This window comes from Hordeum vulgare, chromosome 3H (genome assembly GCF_904849725.1).
Source record: "Hordeum vulgare subsp. vulgare chromosome 3H, MorexV3_pseudomolecules_assembly, whole genome shotgun sequence".
NCBI classification, from domain to species: Eukaryota; Viridiplantae; Streptophyta; class Magnoliopsida; order Poales; family Poaceae; genus Hordeum; species Hordeum vulgare.
In genome coordinates this window covers 399,246,795-399,257,596 of record NC_058520.1, presented here as the reverse complement: position 1 = coordinate 399,257,596, position 10,802 = coordinate 399,246,795, and positions in this window count along the sequence as shown.

Sequence of the window (10,802 nt, the reverse complement as noted above, 5' to 3'; positions counted from 1 at the left end):
TCATCGTATTAGAGTCCCAGGGATTGGATGTAATCCTAGGCATGGATTGGATGGCCAAGTATGAAGGTAATATCGATTGTGCCCTTAAGTCTATTTTTCTCACCACCCCCGAGCAGAAGCGGATTAAGTACGTGTCTCAGCGCCCGACACGGAGTAAGCGAGTAAACTCTCTCACGGGAGTAGTCCAGGAGGAGGTACCAATCGTACGGGAGTATCCAGATGTATTTCCGGAGGAATTGCCGGGCATGCCACCCGATAGAGAGATTGAGTTCTTGATTGAGCTATTACCCGGAACAGCACCGATATCCAAGAGACCTTATCGGATGCCCGCAAATGACTTGATAGAAATCAAGAAGCAAATTAAGGAGTTGTTGGACAAAGGGTATATTCGCCCAAGTTCTTCACCTTGGGGAGCCCCAGTGCTCTTAGTTGAAAAGAAGGACAAGTCCTTAAGAATGGTTGTCGATTATCGTGCATTGAACGATGTGACCATCAAGAACAAGTACCCCTTGCCGATGATCAACGATCTGTTTGATCAGTTAGTTGGAGCTCGCATATTCTCAAAGATCGATCTTCGATCCGGGTATCATCAGTTGAAGATTCGTGAACAGGATATACCCAAGACAGCCTTTACCACTCGGTACGGCTTGTATGAGTACACGGTCATGTCATTTGGACTGACTAATGCTCCGGCATATTTTATGAATCTGATGAACAAGGTATTTATGGAGTACTTGGACAAGTTTGTCGTGGTGTTCATCGATGACATACTGATATTCTCCAAGAACGAAGAGGAACACAAGGAACATCTGCGTCTAGTTTTGGAGAAGCTTCGAGAGCATAAGTTATATGCAAAGTTCAGCAAATGTGAGTTTTGGTTGAAGGAAGTCGGATTTCTCGGACACGTCATCTCAGGAGAAGGAATAGCAGTGGACCCTGCCAAGGTCGCAGCAGTCACCGAATGGGTAGCACCCACTTCAGTCAAGGAGATCCGCAGTTTCCTCGGACTTGCCGGATATTACCGGAGGTTCATTGAGAATTTCTCAAAGATTGCCAAGCCCATGACAGAGTTATTGAAGAAGGAATCCAAGTATGTTTGGACTGAGGATTGTGAAACCAGTTTTCAAGAGCTGAAGAAACGCCTTGTGACAGCCCCAGTGCTGATATTGCCGAACATTCAGAAGGATTTCCAGGTTTATTGTGACGCTTCTCGTCAAGGACTTGGAGGAGTGCTCATGCAAGAAGGCAAAGTTGTAGCCTATGCATCCAGACAGCTCAGACCTCATGAGTTGAATTATGCCACACATGACTTGGAACTAGCAGCCGTAGTGCACGCACTCAAGACCTGGAGACATTTCCTGATCGGAAATAGTTGTGATGTTTACACTGATCACAAGAGCCTGAAATATATCTTCACGCAGAAGGAGTTGAACCTCAGACAAAGGCGATGGCTAGAGTTGATCAAGGACTATGACATGAGATTGCATTATCACCCAGGAAAGGCAAATGTTGTAGCCGATGCGTTGAGCCGCAAGAGTTATGTGAACACGGTCACAGCGGGAGGATTACCCCAGGAGTTAGTCGATGATCTCCGAGAGCTCAAATTGGAGATAGTTCCAAGAGGATTTGTTGCCACTTTGGAAATTCAGTCTACTTTGACGGAAAAGATCCGTGAAGCACAGAAAGCTGACAAAGAGATAGCTGAGATTAAGCAGAAAATGGAAGACGGGAAAGCTAAAGGTTTTCGTGGGGATGAACACGGAACTTTATGGTTTGAGGATCGCATCTATGTGCCCAATGATCCCGAACTCAGGAAGTTGATACTTCAGGAGGCTCATGATTCCCCGTACTCGATACACCCCGGTAACACCAAGATGTATCTGGATCTGAAAGAAAGTTTCTGGTGGACAGGGTTGAAGAAAGACATTGCCGAGTACGTAGCTATATGCGATGTTTGTCAGCGAGTAAAAGCCGAGCATCAGAAGCCAGCAGGTTTGCTCCAACCTCTGCCGATACCCAAATGGAAATGGGAAAAGCTTGGTATGGACTTCATCACAGGATTACCTCGGACCCGTTCTGGCTATGATTCTATTTGGGTTGTGGTCGATCGGTTGACCAAGGTAGCTCACTTCATTCCGGTGAAGACTACCTACACTAGTGCCAAGCTGGCCAAGATTTATATGACGAGGATCGTATGTCTGCACGGAGTACCAAAGAGCATTGTGTCTGATAGAGGGACTCAGTTCACATCAAAATTTTGGCACCAACTGCATGAAACCTTGGGAACGAGATTGGAGTTCAGCACAACATTTCACCCGCAGACAGATGGATAGACCGAGAGAGTTAATCAGATTCTGGAGGACATGTTGAGAGCTTGCGCACTAGACTATGGGTCTAGTTGGGATGACAATTTACCGTATGCCGAGTTCTCATACAACAACAGCTACCAGACCAGTCTGAAGATGGCCCCTTTCGAAGCTCTATACGGAAGGAGGTGCAGAACACCGTTGATGTGGGATGGAGTTGGAGACCGACAACTTTTTGGTCCCGACCTCATCCGAGATTCTGAAGAGAAGGTCAAGCTTATTCGTGACCGACTCAAGATAGCTCAGTCCAGGCAGAAGAGTTATGCCGACAACAAACGCAAGGAAGTAACATACGAAGTGGGAGATCGAGCATATCTTCGGGTGTCTCCACTTCGAGGAATCAAGAGATTCGGTGTGAAAGGAAAACTAGCACCACATTTCATTGGCCCCTACAAAATTCTTGAACGTAGAGGCGAAGTTGCATACAAACTGGAACTGCCGGAAGGATTGTCCGGAGTTCATGATGTCTTCCATGTTTCCCAGTTGAAGAAATGCCACGCTGAGATGGCCGATGTTCCGTTGAGAGATACAGTGCCCCTAGAGGCCATACATCTTGACAGCAATCTGACGTATGAGGAGAAACCCGTCCGAATTCTCGAGACCGCCAACAGAGTTACCCGCAGCAAGATCATCAAGTTCTGCAAGGTGTTGTGGAGCCACCACACCGAGGAAGAAGTCACCTGGGAACGAGAAGAGGATCTTCGTCGAGACCAGCCGCACCTATTTTCTAGTCAACCCGAATCTCGAGGGCGAGATTCATCTTAAGGTGGGTAGGTTTGTAACATCCCAATTTTCGTAAATTCGGATGTTAATAGATCATTCATTTGCATCCCACATTTTATGCATCATTGCGTTCCTCTGAAAAATTTTATCGTTATGTGACTGCAGGCAATTTATCGGAGCGGAGATAATATGACTTCTCCCCTGTGAGTTAAAGTCATCATTTTTGGTTTTTGCAAATTTTTCCAAACTCCGAATTATTTTAGTCGAGTTTTTTTTTTCCGATCGCGTTGTGTGATCCTAGTGCATAAAACTTTTTTTTTAAAGTTGCATTAGATGGAACTAGGGTTCCTATATATATTATATATATATTTAGTTGTATATGTATTTTGTTTTCCTAAGTATTCTAGCGCATATACGTATATTAGTACCTACTCTGTTTCTAGTATTTTTGTTAGCTAGGAAAATATTTTTTCTGTTTTGTTTTTTTTCTTTTTCTTTCTTTTTGTTGTTGCTGTTTGTTTGTTTTTCAAAAAAAAAGAAAAGAAAACTGCCAGCCCCCATGCATGCACGCATGCCTTGCATGCAGCCTCCCCCACGTCCCCAATTTCTCTCCCTCCCCACGTCTCCTCTTTCCTTTTTTCTTCTCTCCCTCCCCACGTCTCCTCTTTCCTATTTTCTCTCCCTTTTCCTTATTTCTCTCTTCCTTCTTTCTCCTCCCTCTCTTTCCTATTTTTCTCTCCCATGATCTCCTTCCCAAAGTTCTCCCTCTCCTTCCTTTCTACTCTCCTCCCCTAAGCCTATATAAACCCCCCCCCCACCTCCACCTCTCCCCAACCCTAGCCGCCGTCTCTCCACCGCCGCCTCCACAAGCCGCCGCCGGCGCCTCACCCCACCGCCGCCCTAGCCGCCGCCGCGAGCAGCGGCAGCAGCCCGAAAGCTGCTGCACCTCGGCCTCACCGCGGAGGAGGAGCCCTCCCCGAACTCTCTCTCCACCGCCGCCTCTTCCCCGCGGAGGAGGAACCTCACCGCCGCCGCCCGACGCCCCACCGCCCGGAGCTACTCCCTCCTTCCTCGCCGGCCATCTCCTTTCTTGCCAGTGCAACACCTCCAGCAGCAGGTAGCAACCTCTCTCTCTCTATTTCATGCACTCCATCTCAGCCATTAGAAGCTTGCCACGTGTGCCTCTCATTAACACTAGCAGTTTCGTAATTTCTGTCCAGATTTCGAAAACAGAAACTTTCAATCTTGTTTTGATCACAACTTTTTATCCCTACGTCCAATGACATTGATTCTTTTTCCAGTAGCTCACAAATTTCCTGTAGTTTTTAAAAATATATAAGTTTTCTGTGTTTGGAATTTTTAAATATAAGTTAGAGCAGATTTAGTTTAAACACTGTTTTGCCTATTCCAGGAGTTTGAAAAATGATATTGAGTTGATTCTTTTTGCTACTGTTTTCTAGTGATATAACCTTACTGTAGTAGAATTTTCAGAATTTTCCAAGTATTTTACTAGTGTTTTCAACAGAAACAAGTTTCTGTCCTACCGACGTGCGATAAAATTCTTTTGCGTAGTCGTTTGCCAATCTTTGCATGTGATGTTATTTTTTTTTCTCGTGGCATGATTGAATTGCTTATGGTGTGCTTTGTGTTTGTATCGGTAGATCATCCGGAGTGCGAAGCGTGTTACTTAGAGACGCTCGAGCAGGACAACTATCATCAAGGCAAGTCATCTTTGATCATGTTATTTTACCTATGTTTTCAGTGCATAGTAGATCACCTTCTTTGCCCTATTTGCATGCTGCCTAGGTACTTGGAAACTTTATTCATAGGTGTAGTATCATGTGGTAGGAACACCAACACCCCGATACTTGGCCCCGGGACGACAATGTTATATGTGCTGTGCTCTAGTAGACGGGTTATCGGTTGAGTGTATTCCACGAGAGATGCGAGATTGATATAATAACCAAGACCGGACTAAGACAAGATTTTCAAGACCTTGGACGCAATGCAACTCTGGGTGAAGGACGGTTGATCGGCTCCCTGGAAAACCCAGTGGATGCCCGGGATGCTGGAGAGGCCATGTCATCCTGCGGAAAGCTTCACCCAGGCTCAAAGGGACGGACGGAGACTTCAAGACTCAAGGCTTACCTGCACAGCCACAAGTCATTATGGGCTCTGGCTTGGTTGGACAATGCGGCGACTCTGGACAGGCGGTGCTAGCAGATGTAGACGAACGGTAGGAATGGATGGGCACCGACAGGGATTCAGAGGGACCCGTTGAAAGACCATGTTTTGATCATCCGGTCTTCAAACACCTTGAAGTGCGAGGACAAACCCGGAGGCGATCAAATCTTGTGGGGAACGTGTGCAAAACTCTGCAGAGTACTCAAACCTAATCGATTAGCCGTGTCCACGGTCATGGACAACTTGAGCCGAAGGCATTGAATTTCCCCTGAACTCTCGACACAACTTAATAATGATGTGGGTGTTAACAACTATTCGGGTACGAGAACTGGTTGGCGGAACCATCTCGTTAACAACAAACTATGTAGTAATATTTTGCTTTCGACCCCTTTTGTTGTAGGATAAAACTGGCTTTATGCAAAAACTTAGCTCCACCGGCCAAATATGCATGTAGAGATAGTGATTATTTTACTCCCTCTCTTGATGATTTGCCAGCATATTCAATATGCTGACCTACACGGCTGCAACGTATCATGTTGCAGAGTACTTTTCCGACCAGGAGTGAGGCTACGATTCTACGCTCAGCGACATGCCCTTGGAGTCGGATGGACTCGTCTACCTGATGCTTCCGCTTAGTCTTCGTTAGATAATCTCATGAGTTGGCCTTCAGCCACTTTATTGTACTCCTTTATTGTAATAAAGTACTCTTTATGAGATTTCGATTAATAAAGCTGTGTGATTGCACTCTTGAATATATACATTATGTACTGTGTGTGTACCAGCATGATCTTGGGATGGTACAGAAACACCAGAGGCTTGACTCGTTGAGTCGGGTCGCAACATTCTGCCCCCCCCCCAATAAACATCAAACATACCAAAAGTAAAACATGCGTAACTTTTACATGCGAACTCCGATTTTGATGACATTGAGCTCGTTTTGTAGATTCTGAAAAGCTCCAGGTCCTCACATAGAGAACCACCCAATATCAAACAAAATGGATGATGTAATCAATACAATGGTTTGAGTATATAATTTGGGGAACCCTTTTTGGCTAACGGTTTTACTTTGGGATATATGATACGTTGACTTGAGCAAGTACAATATGAAACCCTTTGATACCCTATTAATAGTGCGAGATATGTATAAGTAAAAATCATAAAATAGCTACACTACATAGCTACTAATAATCTATTCTTGAGTGTATATGTTTATTCGGTGATTATCACTCCACACCACTAACGTCAAAGATACTAATACCTTTGAGTCCAACCTTTCACTTGAGCTTGATGTTATTGTTTCTTCTTGGCTCAAGATGAAGGCAAGATATTGATGAAGTCTTCAAGTAGCTCTCCCATACACAATGTGGAAAGCCTTGCTTTGTATTCATCTTCACTTGTCCATCATGTGAACATCCACAAGTTTCAAGCATGTAATCCTTAGGGATGGTTATCTTGAACTTACCCTTGTCAAACATGATCATGAACACTTGATGTCATCCTATGATGGACACTTGGAATCTCTCTATTAACGCGACCCCATGAGAATTACCTAACCCTCATAAACATAGAAAACACATAGTATTGATTAGTACACAAAGTGCAACTGACAATTACTTACCATACCACAAGATCCCATGTGGTACACCATTTGCGCTTGTGTGATGATAAACTTTGAGTTAACTCTTTGATCTTCATCTTGGTCAACATTTATCTTTGATACATAATTAATCTTGATGTCTTGAAGGCCCTGTTGATTTCTTATTAGGCTTCATTGCTTTGAGAAATGATTACCAATATCTCAATTCACCATGACCATATCAAGTTTCTCCATGAATCTCATACTAGCTATAACTTTGCTCATCTTCATGATACAACATAGTTTCTTGAGAGGCACAATGAATTCTTCACTTGAATTACTTGCTTCAAGACAAAATCATCCATGACTCAATATATGAGCTCATCATGATCCTATTTTCAAGACATATGTAGAATTCTTCTCTTTAACTATTCTCCCAAGATCTTGATCCATCATTGTTCAAACCATAAGCCAAAGCATGAGAATGTATGAGATCGTTAATGAACTCCACATAGATCACATCTTGTTCATCACATGGAATTCATCTTGATCGTATCATATTTGATTCAATTATTGAGCTCCTCCTTGATGCATGCACAACAATATGTATATGACATTCATTTAGAATTCATTCGAGCTCCTTATTGATATTCATGGAACAAACATACTTCAATTCATCCAATATTCTTCATGCATTGAAAATAGAACATTGTTTCAAATGTATAACTCAATGCAAACATTAGTCCATTAGGAGTGTCATCAATTACGAAAACGACACATGGGGACTACATGCACTTTCAGATGGGCACCAAAGAACAATATGAAAGTGCAAGATATCGTCGAGGGGTGAATGCGAGATTTTAACAAATTCTTAAAAAATGTGAGGTTCTTGAAGAATAATAGTGTGATGAAATACACAAAGGAATGAAGAAAACACTAGAATTCAAATCAGAATGAGGACAAAGTCATCTTAACAGAACTAAGCAGGCAACCTAGGTAATAGTATATGAAGAGCATGCGAACATAGATACATACACCATTAAGTACAACTAAATAAAAGACTGGGAAAAGTATCATGGTGAAAGTCTTCAAGTCAAGTCTTCAAGGGAGAGATTCAAATTCTTTAACACAAAAGTACTCAAAGTAGAGGGTTGAAGAATTTGAACCAGAGTGCCTTGGTGAAGACAATGAAATTATTTGACAAATTCCAGTTGTTGTGAAACCTGTACGTCTCGTTAGGAAGGCTTGAGATTTGATTCAAAAGACACTTAGTCTTGACCTTATTCCCCTTGAGCTAAGATCACTTAGATCTCGCCTAGTCACTCATGGTAAGTATTCAACATAGACTTCCCAAACCTTCATATACTAGTTCCATGTCACTCCATAATTTATTTTTGGATGCTGAGAACATGACGTCTAACCGTCTGGAAGATCACAATCTTCGAAGATAACAAGCGTCGGATCACACATGACAATCTATGCAGTGATGCTCAATCACTTTGGCTCCCGATGTTTGGGTTTTTCCTCACTTAGGATTCTCTTAAGTCCTTCGAAGAATGGGTTTCTTTAGTTGACACTTGTCAATCAGTCACTTGGAGCAGCCAACCAACAAATGGTGGTCGGGGCGGCTATTTATAGCCATGGGTCAAACCGACATGATAAGACCATCATGCCCCTCGAGCAATACCCTTGTCAGGATATGGTTGACAGTTGGCACTGGCTCAACAATAGTCTGAAATTTGAGCTCTTAGATTCCTCATAGTAGGAGAATTGCACTCGATAAGTCCTAACTCCCCAGTCAGACCAATTTTGTCAGCAACCAGAAGAACCGTGTCTCTGTCGCTAAAGAACTCAACTGCACTACAAGAGATTTTGAAAGTACTCACTCGAAGAAATAGGTAGATTTGAGCATCACTTCGTAAATACACCTGTGTATAACAGTTTAGTGCTTCATATGACTCGAAATAAAGAAGAAATTAATAAGAAAAACAAAGTCCTTACGTTCCAATTCTTCACTTCAATTTCTTCAAAGGTCGCATCAATTTCTTCAATGTAAACATACATTTTTAGGGGTTGTCTTCCACCGTTAAACCAAACCCCCAGGATTTTTCTCATGTGTATACTCACAAACACATTAGTCTCTTAACCCATTTGTTTTCAATGCTCCATAACCACTAAGGGGGCACTAGATGCACTTACAATCTCATCCTTTTTGGTGACTGATGACAAACAGATTAATGTTTTCAATGGGGATAAATAATAAGATTGAAAGTAAAAAAAAAGATGAAGATTTTGATTCCATGATCTTGAGGAACTCCACTTGAAGATGCGCATATGAAGAATTTGCTTTGGATTGCAAATGCACATGGCATAATTGTGGACCCCCTATATCCCAGGATCCAACAGAGTGCATTGAATAGATTAACTTGTATACATATCAGCATAGGGAACCATGCAGAAATAGAGTTCAGAAGTATCATACCACCACGAGACTTAAGTTTACAACTCATTGGAGAAATGATTAGAAGAACGAGAGTTGTAAGAACTTCATCAGTGTCACAGTTGTATCCTTTAATGGGGCTCATTGTCAGAACCCAATATAATTACTTGTAAATAGTTGCGTCAACATATTTGCATCATGTTTAAATTCAAATGGACTTGAAATGGGGATGATCAAACCCTAGCACCAAATAAAATTCAAATAGGTTCAACTTAAAAATAATTTCAGTGGACCAAAATGGCCTTCCAAAATGTCCATCATCTTTGGGAAATGTTGAAAACATCAACCATAGGTGATGCACACTTTTCCTAGTCATTTTGGATTTTTGGATAAATACATAATGTTTTTGAATTGAAGTTATAAATTTCTATAAATATTTTTATAACTCCGATAATTCTGAAACTTCTTGTGGGGCTTTGGAATAATCCATTTAGATACCCAAATATTATTCAGAAGCAACACAATTAGTTTGGTTTGAAAACCAAATTTGAACAAATTGCAGAAAACAAAAACATAAATAAAAAGGACAGCAGAGAGCTCATCTATGTGACCTGCTGTTGTAGCAATCAGCCCAGCCCAGGTGGCCCGCATGCTAGTCGTCTTCAACCTCTGTCAGTAGGCACAAGCGAGACAATGCACGGCACCGCGAGCGCGCCATGCCACCTCCCTGCTTCCATGTCACGCTAGTGAGCAGGATAAGCTCACGAGAGTTGTCCCGATCTAGCCGATGCCTCGCCACTCTCTCCCTCGCCCTCTTTCACGCTCTAGCCTCCATGCTCGAGGCCGCCATGTCCGTGCCACCGTGACCACCATAGCCACTCGCCCCTCGCCTCTCTGCTTTGTCAAGAAGCTTCACCACACCGCCACATGTCTCCACACCTAAGCACGTGAGCTCGGAGGGACACAGTTGTCGCCATTGTCTTTGTCCTCTACCTCGGACCCGTCGGTCGCCATCGTCAAATTTGCCGGCGCCCGACCACCCCCGGCCTCACCGTCGCCTCTGCTAGACTCGTCGTGAGCCCCTTCTCGATTCCCCTCTCCCTTCTTGCCCTCTCTCGTGCCATAGCGCCGTCCCCGCGACCCCGAGCTCTGGCCTCCGCCATGACCGATGAGAATCGCACTTGCGAGCTCCTCCGCTCAAACCCGTCGCACTATCCTGCTCCTCGTGTTCCATAGAGGCTGCCTAGACCCTTTCGCTCACTCGTCCGTGCCCTGTAACCCACCTGCCCTCATGTGCCGAGCGTGCCGCCGCCCAGCTCGATGCCGGTAACGCCACGGTCCTCCTCGGAACCTACCGCCACCACCAGCGGATGCTCCATGTTGCGCCCGTTCAGTGAGCCCATGTGCGCCTCCACCGACGTCGGAATCGCCGCGCCGATGAGCTCCGCCTTGTTCTGTTTAGCACCGGCGGCTAAACGCAGGTTAACTGCTAACGTGGCTTCCATTAGCACTT